This window comes from Apium graveolens, chromosome 10 (genome assembly GCF_009905375.1).
Source record: "Apium graveolens cultivar Ventura chromosome 10, ASM990537v1, whole genome shotgun sequence".
In the NCBI taxonomy this organism is placed as follows: domain Eukaryota; kingdom Viridiplantae; phylum Streptophyta; class Magnoliopsida; order Apiales; family Apiaceae; genus Apium; species Apium graveolens.
The window spans coordinates 181,961,594-181,977,385 of NC_133656.1; the positions used below are offsets into that span (position 1 = coordinate 181,961,594).

The following is a 15,792-nucleotide window of genomic DNA, read 5'->3' on the forward strand; positions in this document are numbered from 1 at the left end:
CTGTCAAGAACAAAGTAGAAGAATCCATCAATATTGCGTTCAATGAATCCTCGAGGAATATATCTCAAATTGATGAAGACACTGCGGATCTATCGTCTCATTCCCAAATGAGACAGTCTCATTCTGAAAAGAGTCAATCTCATTCTGACAAATCAAGCAGTCAAGACTCTCCAGGTCCATCTCAGTCTTCTGATAATTCTTCAGGATCTACTCAAGCTTCAGATGAATCTTCTGGCTCTCCAAAGACTCCTGATAGTATTTCAAATGTGAATTTTGTTACTTCTCCGGATAAATCTTCACAAGCGGAAATGAGGCAGTCTCTTTTGAATGAGACAACTCCTATTCATTTCCAGACAGATAATTCTAATGAAGAAGAGATGAGTAATATTCAACTTCCTAAATCTTCTAGGACTGTGAAGAACCATCCACCAGATAATCTTCTTACTGATTTAGATCAAGGGATTTCTACTCGAAGCAGATTTCACAATCTGTGTGCATTTTATGCTTTTGTTGCTGAATTCGAACCAAAGAATGCTCAAGAAGCTGTTGCAGATGAACACTGGTCTGTTGCAATGCAGGAGGAATTGAACCAGTTCGAGCGTTGTGATGTTTGGGAACTCGTCCCACCTCCTCAGGATGCCAAGATCATTGGTACTCGTTGGGTTTTCAAGAATAAGAAGGATGAAGATGGCAACATTATTCGAAATAAAGCTCGTTTGTTTGCTCAGGGATACAACCAGCAGGAAGGAATTGATTACGACGAGACATATGCTCCAGTAGCTCTTTTAGAAGCTATTCGAATCTTAATGGCTTTTGCAGCTCACAAGAAGTTCAAGCTCTATCAGATGGACGTCAAGAGCGCTTTTCTAAATGGCTATCTCAAGGAAGAAGTCTACGTTAAGCAGCCTCCAGGTTTTATTCATGAGAAGTACCCTAACTATGGTTACAAGCTCAAGAAGTCTGTCTATGGATTGAGACAGTCCCCTCGTTGTTGGTACGAGCATCTCAGTCAGTTTCTTGTGAACAATGGTTTCATTCGTGGTACACTCGATCCAACTCTCTTTATTTTTCATAAACGTGATAACTTTCTTTTAGTTCAAGTTTATGTTGATGATATAGTATTTGGATCTTCTAACAAATCTTTGTGTAAGTGGTTTTTTGATTGCATGCAAAAGGAATTTGATATGAGTTTGATGGGTGAATTGCAGTACTTCCTAGGTTTGCAAATTAATCAGTCTAATGCAAGAATTTTTATTCACCAAGGCAAGTACATTAAGGATTTACTCAAAAGGTTTGCACTTGATCATGTCACACCTAAATCAACTCCGATGAGTACTTCAGTTAAGCTTACAAAGGATGAACAAGGTGCACCTGTAGATGTCACTAAATTTCGAGGTATGATTGGTTCATTATTATATTTAACTGCCTCACGACCTGACATTATGTATAGTGTATGCTTGTGTGCTCGTTTTCAATCTCAACCTAAAGAATCTCATTTGAATGCCGTTAAACGTAATATTTGAAAGGTATGAGTGACTTGGGATTATTTTATCCAAGCTCCTCTTCCTTTGACTTAATCGGTTTTTCAGATGCTGACTATGTAGGGTCACAGGTTGATAGAAAAAGTACAAGTGGTGCTTGTGAATTTTTAGGAGATTGTTTAGTTGTATAGCATAGTAAAAAGCAAACTTCAGTAGCTCTTTCTACAGCTGAAGGAGAGTACATTGCAGCTGGAAGTTGCTGTGCTCAAATTTTGTGGATGCAACAAACATTGCAGGATTTTGGTATTTCTTACTCAAATATTCCTATTTATTGTGATAATACTTCTGCAATTAATATCTCTAAAAATCCTGTCATGCATTCTCGTACTAAGCATATTGATGTTCGTCACCATTTTCTACGAGATATTGTTTCTTAAGGTAATATTGAACTTATTTATATTTCTACTGAGAAATAGCGTGCAGATATCTTCACTAAGCCCTTAGCTGAAGATAGATTTTGTAAAATGCGTCGTGAATTAGGTATGTGTTCTCTGTAATTTATTTTGTGATTTTATGTAATTTTATGTGATTAACTGTGAATTATGTCATATACTTAAATATATGTTGTGTATTTATTATTTGGGTATTACGTTCCGTGTTATTTATTTCCTATACTCTTGTTTATGAAATTGTGTTTCATAGTATATTTTTTATATTTTATTTGTCTACATGTTTATGCGTGTATATAGCATTAGATTTTATAAATCTTTGATTAGACTTCTCATATCCTTGGAACTCGTGCATGTATTACTCTTTCAGTACATCACTTCTGTCTTGCATCTGTTCATTTTATTTTCCATCTCTAACTCTACAATTCTCACTTTTATTTAAACTCATCTTCTTAACCCTTTCAGTTTCTCATTCACCTACTCTCTCTTAAACACAAAGAAAACCCTTTTTCATCTCTCCCCTACTTTCTCATCTCTATCCATGGCACGCCAATCGACACCTTTCACCCGTTCTCGATCCGCCGCTCAACGAACCCCAACCGATGCAGCTTCAGGCTCCAAGCGTCAACGGGTCGGTAATTTCGAACCGGAAGTATTAAGCGGAACGACTGATAGTTCTTTTGAGTGACATGCAAAGGAGACTACTTCGAATAAAGTGATGTCAAAGTTGATTTTGAAGGAACGCCTTTGTGATCTGGTTCTTCTCAAGAAAGTCGGTATTGTGGACTTGTTTGATTCAGTTGGTTGTTCGTCATTGTTGTCGCCCCCATAAATTATTTATCCAGAGTTAGTGAAAGAATTTTACGCCAAACTTCGTATTTTGGACGGAAATATTGTGTTCTCAGAAGTCCAAGGGAATCCCGTTTGTTTTAAGGCTGATCTTCTGGCACGACTTACTGGAGTTTCTGACAAGGGAGTTTGTCCGTCGACAACTCATCAAGCCTTTCAAGATAATCCCGGTCTTCAGTACGAGGAACAACTCAAGATCATTCTTGGTGACAATTTTATTTCGGTCTCAGTCAAACCTTCGATAAATGATTTAACCCCAGTTTCTCTTGTCTTGTTTCGTTTATTTCATACGAATGTTCTGCCTCGTAAATCTGGTCGTGATAGAGTCACTTTCCAAGATTGTGTTCTTATGTCTGTTTTTGTTAAAAAGATTCAGTGCGATGTTGCTTTCTTGATTATATCTAATATGAGTCACTGTGCCAAGCATGGTTCTATGCACTTACCGTACCCTGGTCTTTTGTCTCGAGTATTTGAATACTTTTGTGCTTTGACTCCTGCTTCTGTGTCTGACAAAATTTCAGTTGTATTTGATTTGTCAGTATTAACCTTAAATGGTTTAATTGTTTCTGAGTCAAATGAGTTAGTTTTTGATGATTCTCATAGGAATGTTGGTGGTATTCCTAAGTCTCCAAACTATGCGTCTGACCCCTTTGATCAACCTACAAACACCTTGCTTAATTCCTTATTGATTAAATTGAATGAAAATTCTGCCGCTTTGGCTAATCTTAATCTACATTTTGCTTCTGTCAAAACTCTTGGGTCACTAACTTCTGAAGTTAGTATTTTAAATGCTTCTTTTGAGATGTTTAAGAGGTATGTTTGTTCTTCTTTAGATGATATCAATGCAAAACTTTCTGTGTTAAATACTTCTGATGTCAAGTTAGCCAAGACAATAGATTTTGAGTTTGGGACTCTACAAGAAGGAATGGTCTCCTCTGCTAAGGCATGGGAAAAAGAATTCGCTAAGTTGTTTTTCAAGCTTGGGTCCGAGATGAAGTTTATGTCTCAGCAATTGTCAGCCATGCAAGACAAGAGAAAGATGTACTAGCACAAGAAAAGAGACTGGATAGGCGATTGCGCTTTAGAAGAAATCATAGCTCCTCTGCCACTTCCTGCCATCCCTCCACCTTCGGTCTTCGGCATGACGAGAGAAGAATATAAAGCGAAGATTTTTGATTGGCTAAGGGAACGGGACAAAAAAGCACCAGCTCAAGATGCTTTTGATAAGCTCTTTTCAGAGTATGGCTCAGCTCCGGTGTTTCCTTCATCCCAGAACAAAGCTTCGGGCTCGGGCAAAGGAAAAGGGAAGGCTCCAGTCAACATTGATGATGATTCAGATTAAGAGACCCTTTTATGATGAATGGGGAGAAATTTTATGATTTTAAGATGATTTTAAGACGATGTTTCATTTGGTTTTTAAGACTATATTTCTGACTGGGTGTGTTGGTGTTTGAACTTTGTTTTTGATGGATGTTTTTGGATGATTTTGTGTGTTTAACTGATATATTCTGTTGGATTGATTTCGTGATGTGTTTAGATAACAACTGGACATCCTGGTTTATGGATGGGTTGTTATGGTTTAAGTGATTAAATGTTTGAGACTGTCTCTTTCATGCATTTTGATTTACTTGTCTCATTCTCATATTGATTGCATATATTTCAAACTGCAATATATTCTGTTGTATCTAACTCTGTTTTACAGGCCTTTAGTGTTTTTGATAGGGGGAGCATTTATGTTTTCTTTGTCATCATCATAAAAGGGGGAGAATGTTAGTTGTTCGGGTTTATGATGATAAGATTCTTCAACAACAAAATGCAGAAATAACAGAATGGAAGCAATACTATATCCAAGACTTTCATTGCAGTTTTTCAGGAGTGCAGTTTGGGTTGGTTAGGTTTTTATGTATATCTTGTTTATCTGGATAAATCTTATCTCAAACAAACACACCCTACCTTATAAATCAAGTTTAAATCTCTCAAGCCTTATCTTTACTTGATTTATCTTTTTCAAACTTCTAACAGATTAGTTTCTCTGGTGTTCATTCAAATATTTTCAAAACAAACTTATCTTCAAATCTTATTCATCTTATCTTTTGTTTGAAAATAAATATGTTAGAACTTTGCCTATAAATACAACTCATTGTTTCAGATTTATAACTAACGCTTTCACGTTAATCTTTCATTATCTGAAAACTTCTTCTTGTTCTATACCCGAGATATATATCCAGTAAACAAGAAGCTTTAGTTTGAGTTGTAAATTTTCATATCATATTCTTGTATCTGAAAGGCGTATTATATCACTTATCCCGGGTTGTGGGAGTTTGATTACAACAGGAAGGCCAAGTAGCTTTGTGCTAGGTAGCTGTGTACTAGGGAAAAGGTTCTTTCAAGTTGGCCAAGTTTGTAATCAAGGAAAGTTTGTAAGTACTTTGTTTTAAGTGGATATATTACATTCTCTATGCTAGTTGGCATGAGGACTTGGATATCGGCCATAGACTGGGTGTAGGGGCCGAACCAAGTGAAAACTTCTGGTATTTTTACTTTTTCAGTTTTTCAGCATTCTGCATTTCTTATTTCAACATTTTACTTTCTGCAATTGATTGAGACTGTCCCATTCATTGTCTCATTTATAAAGGGACTGTCCCATTTGCATAAGAGACTGTCCCATTTGCCTTGACAGTTAGAATATAATATTATCTATCGAGCCATCGAATTTCAAGATCCAGCAAACCAGGCCACCTTGTGATGATGATGATATAATCACTGCCACCTCTGTCCATTTGATTCATTACCCAACATTGATGATACAGGAAATTCCTCGGAGAGCCGAGAATCCATTGGATTATAGGATGTCAGATGTATGATAAGAGTTGAACATCTAAATTGTTGGACCTTGGGCTAGAAGAAAGGAGCCCAAAATAGATTAGATTATAATATCTTGTAATCGGCCCAAGAAGCCCACTTTGTAATGAGTAGCCCATTTGGGACATGGTATAAATATAAGACAACAACCTCATTTGAAGGGATTGGCAAAATTAAGCAAAGAGATCATCTCCTAAAATTGTAGTCTAATAATAATAACAATATTGTTGGCACATCATTTGGCGCTAGAAGGAGCTTTGCTTTAACAGATCCAACCAGAAAATGATTGTAGAAGAGATTGATCCGGGAACAGCCGGACCAACACAAATGAAAGAATTGACGGCAGAACCTGCCACCGATGCCTCGGCCTTCGAGGGCTGTGAGCCTCCGAAGCAGTCGGTATTAAAGCCAAAATGTTTGTTTCCTCCTCCTGAAAGCCTTCTTGAGGATCAACCGGAGAGCTGGAAAAATACACGTCAAAGAGACAAAAAGAGAAAATCCGTGTCAGATCAACGTTTTAGAATACTAACCTCCAGAGGCAAAAAAGTTCTTTCAAGCGATATGCGACTGCATTTAGAAAAGAATGAAAAGCTAAGAGTTCGAAACCAAGAAAATCTGGTAAGAGCCAGAAGAACCATGTGGTTCAGATGAAGAGCTAGAGTTACTAGAGCGCGAGACTCGGAGGCTGCAGGCCAAACTCGAGCGAAAGTGCGAAATTCACCGTCTTAGACGAGAGCTCCAACAAACAACGATACAGAGCCAGGAGCAAGATGAAGAATTTTATGATAATGACGATGATGCTGAGTATGAATACGAGCCATCGACAGAGTCGACCTACTCACAACCTCGTGAGCGTCGACAGCGGACAGTATCGTCCGCCGAGGTGTCACGCCAAACTGAGTCCACGGAGTCTATATCACATGAAGAATTTGCTAAAATGCAAGAAGAAATCGCTCAAATGCGTAACATCATGAGGAATCAATCGGGATTCGAAACCGTCTCTGAAAGCCCCTTATCCCTCCTCCTCGAGAAAGCGCGTATCGACAGAACATTAAAAACCCCATCCCTCGATCACTTCGACGGATCCTCAGACCCATTGGCATTTCTCAACACATTCGACGGACGAATGGCTTTCTTCGGCCACTCAGAAATCGCCCGTTGTTAGTTTTTCTCTACATGCCTTCAAGGCACAGCACTCCGATGGTATAGCAATCTGCCACCTCGATCCATTGATTCATGGACAACCTTAAAAAGCAAATTCCAAGCCCGATTCTCCAGTAATTACAAGGGCATCAAGGTCACAGCATCTTTGATGACAATGCATCAGCGCTCAGGTGAGAGCCTTCGCAGCTTTTTAACCCGATTTAGGGAAGAGATCGCCGAGATTCTGGATTTAATTGAACAGATGTCCGTCAACTTCTTAACGGCAGGCATCGATAAGTCACGACACGGATTACTCCTAGAAGAAATTTTTGAAAAAAAGGCCAACGACTCTCCAAGCAGCATTCCAAATTATTGAACATCGTATGATGCTACAAGAAGCAGTAAGTTGCATTCAGTCACCACGACGCTCTTCAAGGCATGAACATCGTCGTAGTTATAGTCCGCGATCCCCCGCGAGAGAAATACGCCGTGAGCGTCGTCGATCACCTTCATCGCGCGTGGATGATCGCTTTCCAAGGGACAGAAGGGAAAGGGACTGGCAGCCCCACACTCGACCAGAAAAAGAATTCACTAAATTGAACACAGAGAAAATAACAATTCTGACAGTTCTAAAAACAGAACCAGACTATAGACCACCGAGGCCTATGAAAGCCAGGAGACCCCCCAGTTCCAGATATTGTGAGTATCATGAAGATAACGGTCACACCATAGAACAATGCTTTCAACTTAGCAATCTCATAGAAGGAAAGATTCGTCGAGGACAGTTGGTACATTACGTACAACAAGAGGACAATCCTAGACATCACCATCGAGATCAAGACGATCGAGTCATCGATGTCATATTCGGGGGAGTAGCTTCTAGAGGATTCTCTCACAACTCCAGAAAAACATATGCTCGAGAAGTCTTCAATGTCAATCCTCCGACGGTTAAGCGCCCTCGCGCGAGCCCGACCCCAGTCATTTCCTTCTCCGATGATGATTATCAACCGGGTCTCATCGAGGGTCATCAAGATGCTCTTGTCATCACAACCCGAGTAGGAAATAATACTGTGAAAAAGATGCTCGTCGACAACGGAAGTTCTGTCGCTGTCCTCTACCACCACGCCTTTTCACGGATGGACATCGGGAATCGACGGCTCGAGAACTCCCGAACTCCATTGTACGAGTTTACTAGAAATGAGGTCCATGTGGTAGGAACCATTGATATGCCAGTTCTCTTTAGCTCACCACCTTGTCAAGTTTGGAAAGTCGTTAAATTTCATGTGATCGGTGCTTTTTCCAGCTTTAATGCCATTTTGGGTCGCACTACTATCACAGCCCTAACGGCAATAACTTCAATCTCCCATTTGAAGATGAAATTACCCACGGACTTCGGGGTCGGAGAAATGATTGGAGACCAAACGACCGCGAGACAATGTTACCTGACAACAGTTTCCCCAAGGAAAAAGGGGGAAGAAGATCTAGAAGTCAACCAGGTACTGGAGATTGACCCCCGCAACTCAATTGAATTTACAAACCAGAATTCATGTTTCCCCGCGGAAGAAACAGAAGAGATCGAAGTGGTTGTTGGCAACCCATCAAAGACAACCAAGGTGGGAAAAGGACTCCCTGAGCATTTGAAACAAGATATCATTGCCCTTGTTAGAGAATTTGCTGATATTTTCGCCTGGGACCCGAAGGATATGCCGGGAATCCCCGAGGTTGTCGCACGCCACTCTCTCCACATCAACAAAAACATCGCTCCAGTACGCCAGAAGCGTCGAATATTCTCCGATGAAAAAAGGGCAGCTATCGATCAAAAAATTGACCAACTTCTCGAAGCTAAATTCATCGAGCCCGTTCAGTTCCCCACATGGATCTCCAATGTCGTTTTAGTCAAGAAGCACAATGGAAAATGGCGAATGTGTGTTGATTATTCGAACGTTAACAAAGCATGCCCCAAAGACTTCTACCTACTCCCAAACATCGATCAGCTGATCGACTCTACAGCAGGAAATGAACTCCTCTCCTTTATGGATGCATTTTCAGGATACAACCAGATAAAAATGGATTCACGTGATTGGGAAAAAACGGCATTCATTACTCACAGAGGAGTGTTCGGGTATCGAGTAATGCCTTTTGGAATGATTATTGCGGGCGCAACCTTCCAGCAGATGATGGACACAATCTTTGGCTCGCAAATAGGAAAAACATGTTAATTTATGTCGACGACATGATAACCAAATCCAAATTCGCCGCTAACCACTCACTTGACCTTCGTGAGACTTTTGAAAATGCCCGGAAACATAACTTGCGTCTCAACCCTAACAAATGTTCATTCGAGCTTACGTCCGACAAGTTCCTGGGATTTCTGATCATACAGTGAGGCATCGAGGCTGACCCCGCACAGAAAAAAGCCATCCTAGAAATGGAGGATCCAAAATCCATCAAAGACTTGCAAAAACTAAAGGGTGCATAGCAGCCCTTCAAAGATTTATCCCCCAGTCGTCCAAAAGATGTCTTCCTTTCTTTGCCACCATAAAAAAGGCTTCAAGATCAACACCATTTGAATGGAACGATGAGTACAAATCTAGCTTCTCAGAACTACATTAGCTTCTCAGAACTTAAGTCATTTTTAACGAACCCCCCCATCCTCACTAGGCCTCTCCCGGGCGAAGCACTTCGCGTTTATCTGTCGGCATCTGATGAAACGATTGCAGCCGTCCTGGTTCGACTCGATGAAGGAAGGGAAGTTCCCGTATACTACATTAGTCACTCACTGCGGGACGCTGAAACTCGATACCCTCAGGTCGAAAAGCTCGTGTATGCCCTGGTCATTGCAAGCAGAAAGCTCCGATATTATTTCCAAGCAAGGGAAGTTCATGTGTTGACGAATGCTCCACTCAAAGAATCTTGCACAAACCTGATATGACAGAAAGACTCGCCGCATGGACCATCGAATTAAGTCAATTCTACATCGAATATAAACCACAAACAACCATAAAAGCTCAGGTCCTTTCAGACTTTGTGGCGGAATGCCAATTCAAGGCCAAAGGGTTAGACCCGAGAAAACCCAACCAAGACCATAGCTTTTGTTTGTCGACGGATCGTCGACCTCAAACTCTGGGGGCGCAGGGATAATTCTTATCAGCCCAGAAGGATTTAAAGTCCAGCAGACCCTTAAATTCGAGTTTTAAGCAACAAATAACGTGACCGAATACGAGGCACTAATTGCGGGTTTAAAATTGGCAACGGACCTCGAGGTAGACATTATCGACATATTTGGAGATTCTCAGTTGGTGGCTAAGCAGATAAATGGAGAGTTTAAGACCCACAATGAAAGCATGGCTAAATACCTGGCAATGACACAAGAGCTTCTCAAAAAGTTCTCCTCTTGGAAACTGTCAAATGTCGATAGAACAGAAAATCAATGGTCAGATTCACTCGCCAAGTTAGCCTCGTCCAACCTGAAGTTGAACCTCGAACCAGTATATGCTGACAGTCTGAAATCCCCCGCTATCGATGTGATGATGGTCCACAATATTCAAAACAGCACTGATTGGTGAAGCCCTATCCTCGAGTACATCCTAGAAAACAAACTTCCCGTGGAAAAAAGTGAGGCCCGCGCTATCATGTTTAAGGCAAGAAATTATTGCACAATTGGTTCAGCGTTGTATCGACGTGCTTTAATTGAACCACTTCTCCGATGCTTGAGTCCAGAAGAGGCCGACCAGGCAATCCTCGAGGTTCACACGGGAATATGTGGTGAACATCTCGGGGGAAAGAACCTAGCTCTTAAAATCATGAGACAGGGGATGTATTGACCAACACTCCGAAAAGATTGTGAAAGCTACGTCCGCAAATGTCAAGCATGCCAGCGACACGGGAACGTGAGTCGTCAACCCACAACAGAGCTCAACTCGATCCTAGCTCCTTGCCCTTTCTATCAATGGGGAGTCGATATCGTGGGACCTTTCCCGAAGTCTAGAGGACAATGTCAATACATCGTGGTTGCAGTCGACTACGCGACGAAATGGGTCGAGGCAAAACCTCTCTCCAAGATCAGAGAAATAAAGATGATTGAGTTTTTTATGGAATATGTGGTGTTTCGATTTGGAATTCCAAGGATTTTAGTTTCAGATAATGGAACGCAGTTTGTTGGCGCACAATTCGAGAAAGCTTTAAGCGACTTGAAAGTCCAGCACATCAAAGCATCGGTTGCATACCCACAGGCCAATGGCCTTGCAGAAGTAACGAACAAAACCATCTTACAAGGGCTGAAGAAAAGGATAGAAGAAATTCCCCGATGTTGGGTGGACGAGCTCCCTAATGTGCTGTGGTCCTACAGAAAAACTCCTCGAAGTGCAACAGGAGAAACTCCTTTCCGCCTCACGTACGGTGTCGACGCTGTTTTGCCAGTCGAGATTAGCCTGATTTCCCCTAGGATCGAGGTCTTTGATCCCTCTCTCACAGCTGAAGGATTACGTTTCCACAATGACTTGCTTGAAGAAACAAGAGAGGAATCTAGGCTTCGCATGATCGCTCAACAGGAGAAGACGGCGAGGTACTTCAACAAGAAAGTTAAAATAGGCGATTTGAGGTGGGAGACCTTGTCCTTCGAGACTCCGCCGCGTCGCAGCCGACAATCTCAGGAAAATTCAAGTCAATATGGGAAGGCCTGTACAAGGTGTCGAAGGTCGTCAGCACAGGAACCTACGAGCTCTCATACCTCGATGGTCAACCAATTAAAAATGCCTGGAATGGTATCCACCTCAAAAAATTTTATCAGTGATTAATTTATTATGTAATGATTAAAGGTTCGAGGCCCCAGGGCCCTACCAAAAATCAACCCTCGATGTAATGAGGGTCGTTATGAGATCCCCATCGAGGGAATTTAAGTTATGAAGGCTTTAAGTTATTTTGATATCCTGCTTGTACTTTTAAGAAGACGAACAACGACAGTCGACATGCCAAGAGCTAACCCACATCGAGGGACTTTAAATTATAACAATTTCAACTTCCCAAGAGCTTATTTACACAAAGCAAACAACACAACACAATTCTCTCAATTATACACACTAGACGACATGGAAGTTGTTAAACACATTCTTAACGATTTCAAAATAGATATACGAAACAACTAAAAATGGGAAATTAACGCGATAACGAAGAACAAAAAGCATAAATACGGATATCTTTAAACAAGATCGTTCACCTACCGCACAAAATACTTCAAGAAAAAACCCCAAAGAAAACCAGATCGTTGTAGGGTCTAAATAAAACATGGAGAATACAAGTAGCCAGCAACAAATAGGAAACACGAGTCTTTGAGAATAAATTTAAAGATACATCATTCACGGGGCATTCTCCGCCTTCAAGAACCTCCAGCTAGATCATCAGGTCGCGAGGCAGCAAGATCGCGAATATAGTCCTCGAAAGAATGTCCCGAGATATCGAATCCTGCATTCTTCATGCGGGCAACACAACGCCCATAGCCATCCCCAAGAGCATTAGCGATGTCCTCCACAGCCTTCTCAACTTCAGCCTTAAGAGTAGCATTTTCTTCCACAATCAACTGATAGGACTGATCCATTCCACCAACTTGTCGATCTAAACCCTTGCACTTAACCCTCAGCTCGTCACGTTCTGACGCAACATCTCGAAGTCTACCCTTGAGCTCAAATATCTTCTGGTTTGATGATTTCTCCATCGATTCCAACTCCGTAACACGCTTCAACAGGGTTGTGTTTGTTGATGACAAATCACTCACTTTCTTCTCCAAATCCAGGCAGCTAGATCCCAGTCTCTTTTTCTCTCCCTTCAACGCCGACACATCGGCCTCCAACTTGCTTCGAACCTCACTCCCATCATCAGATTGATATTCATCCAAGATGTGAATGAAATCAGACAAAAACTGCAAGGAGACATATCCAAATATAAAAAAAGGCTAAAGTAACTAACTAACTAGACTAAACCAAAATACAAACTGCTATACAAAACACATACCCGGCCAATTCGACCCTTGCATCTATCAACAAGCTCATCACGACGACGACCGGTATAGGCGACAGAGTCTTGAGGAAGCTGAAATAACTTAAAAACTCTTAGAGGCACCGTCGAACCTCCGGTCCAACGTTCCGACGGTTGGATCTCCGCCCTCACCACTTCCTTCCTCGACTGAGGGTCAATTGTGTTGGTCATCAAGGCTCGACTCCCAATAAATGTTATAGTCTTGTTGATTCCACCACCTACAGTAACATTCTCAATTATATCATCTCCCCCAATGTTTTCTTCTTCTATTTCACGACGGTTCCTCTTGCGAGGGTTCACGTCGGCAACCACAGGATCAGGAACGACCTTCTCAGCATCATCCACCACTTTGTTACCTTGCTCATCTATAAGTTCGATAGAAACGGAATGCCCGGCTGGGGACGGTCCACCCCTCGAAGATCCGGCTTGCATCCCATCGACACTCTTCCTCGAAGCACGTTGAAGCAGCAACATCATGGCTTTATCCATCTCTTTGCTTATCCCACTATTCAAAATCTTCTGCAAAGAATCACCAGCCACTAAACAAAAAAGAGAGGAGAGAAAAAAAAGTCAGAACACTTGTTAAATAAAAAAAAAAAGAAGGGAGAGAAGAGAAAGACGAAGTGAAAAATAAGGAAAGGGGAGGTCAAACCCTTTACAATCATGCATCTCTAAAAAACTCAAGTCTGCTAATTGCAGATGGGTATACACCGATACCAATCCCTGAAATTCATTCAATTCATTATCGTCGCATTTCTCCAAATTATTCAGATAATCGACCGTTAACTGACTCACTTTTCCGCAAGGCTTCACAAATTCTAAATCGGGCCCCCCAAAATACAACCACCTCGAATGATACCCAGAGTTCGAGGATCGAACACTAACAATTTTAACTCTCATATAGGGACAATCGAAGTAGACTTGTCCATCATGATAACGGACCGCATATATTGAGAAAAAAAGTTTGAAAGACGGTACCATCCCCTTATCGCAACACAAGGCCACAAATCCACTCAACTGTGCTATAGAGTTCGGTGTTAATTGACTTATTCCACAACCAATCGCCTCGAACATCATCAAGAAGAAGGGATGCATAGGCAATCGAAGGCCGAAATGAAATGCAATCATCGGTATCCCGTGCATCCCATATTCCGGCATCATCCAGACTCTCTCGTCAGCCGTCGGTACCCGATACCGATACCCATTTGTCAGATCCACATATTGCCTCAATTTGTCCACCGGCGGGTTCCTGGTGATGTAATGGCTTAAGTAATTCAAACTGGATTTCCCTCTAAATTCACTCATTCCCAACCGCAAACTTTCCTCCACTATCCTATTCCTACTCTCTACAGTTCTGGGACTCAAAGGCGGCGAGGACAATGGTCCTACATGAACGCCCTTCAAGAACTCATCATGATCAAGAAAATCAAAAGAGCCGCATTGCTCTAAATCAGGAATCTCCAAGTGACCCAGATTAAGGGACGATTCTCGAACCCCTTCATCTAAGGGCCTCTTACCGGGGTTGCGGGAAAACTCGGCAGGCAGTGACGACGAACTTGACTGATCCATAGCTCCAAGAACGATACAATGACAGTCTACAACTATGAGACAATGCAGGACACAAATGAATTTACGGAAGAAGAAAAGAGGAAGGAAAGAGACTTACAGAGAAAGAGAAATCAACCGGCACGCAGGGGATTTCCGGGAGCTGCAGTCGCTTTTGTTGAGAAAGCCGGGTAGCCGAAGAGACACCTTCAACCAACGTTAACAAAAATCAAAACAAAAAGTAGTACACACAAAAAAAAATTATATATATATATATATATATATATATACTATCAAGGGCAAAAATACACACCTAATAAGGATAAAATTCGTTACCAAAATTCGGTTCAATGTTTAACCCCCCTTATTTTTTTACTTTTATTTTTTTTAATTTTTTCTTTCCGTTTATTGTCACCTACTAATTAATTTTGCAGGAATTCAAAAGATAACCAGGAACAAATCTAAAGATATTGCTTAAAAGCTGGTAGGGGGACAAATGTTGAACCTTGGGCTAGAAGAAAGGAGCCCAAAATAGATTAGATTATAATATCTTGTAATCGGCCCAAGAAGCCCACTTTGTAATGAGTAGCCCATTTGGGACATGGTATAAATATAAAATAACAACCTTCAAATCATTTGAAGGGGTTGGCAAAATTAAGTAAAGAGATCATCTGCTAAAATTGTAATCTAATAATAATAACAATATTGTTGGCACATTATAAATCAACACAGTAATTTATAATTGTACAGCCTAATGCTTTTAGATGGTGCAAGACTGAGAATGCATTGCTATAAAAAAACTGCCAATACAAACTTTGCTAGTTGTCTTTTCAGAATTCGTGCTAATATTTGAAAGCTGCATCACAAGGGTTAGTTCTGTTGTTTCATGAGAACTACAGCCTGGGGTCTAGTAAAACCTATGTTATATGGTGACTTCTCATTGTACAGGAAAGAAAAAAAACCCTATCAATTTTGGTTTATTTGGTGTCATCGATAACTGCAGATCAGATGGTGTACAGATTACCTTGTGAACACGAAATCACAGGCAGTTGAATGAGGGTGTAAGAGAAATTTAGCCTATTTTTACATAAAATTGACAAAAATAACCAATTTCTGAAAAGTAGCCAACTTTAACCGATAGGATACCCAACTGTCAGTGGAGTATCCACTTTATACAAGATACCCAACTGGCAGTTGAGTATCCCATATATGAAATACCCAACTACCAGTGGAGTATCTTATACAAATTGGGATACCCAACTGACAGTGGAGTATTCAATCGGCCAAAATTGGCCACTTTTTTCAGAATGACTATTTTTGTTAATTTTTTTTCAAAAATCGGCTATTTTTGTCATTTTTTCGGTGAATGACATTGTGTCTAGTGGATGATAAATTGGAGATAAAAGAAATTTCTTATGTTACTGTTTGATGAG

At 40.9% G+C, this 15,792-nt stretch overlaps 1 pseudogene; it reads right to left on the minus strand.

Moving 5' to 3' along the window:
* The window catches only part of LOC141691403 (uncharacterized), a 508,513-nt pseudogene that overhangs the window by 238,095 nt on the left and 254,626 nt on the right, over positions 1 to 15,792 (minus strand).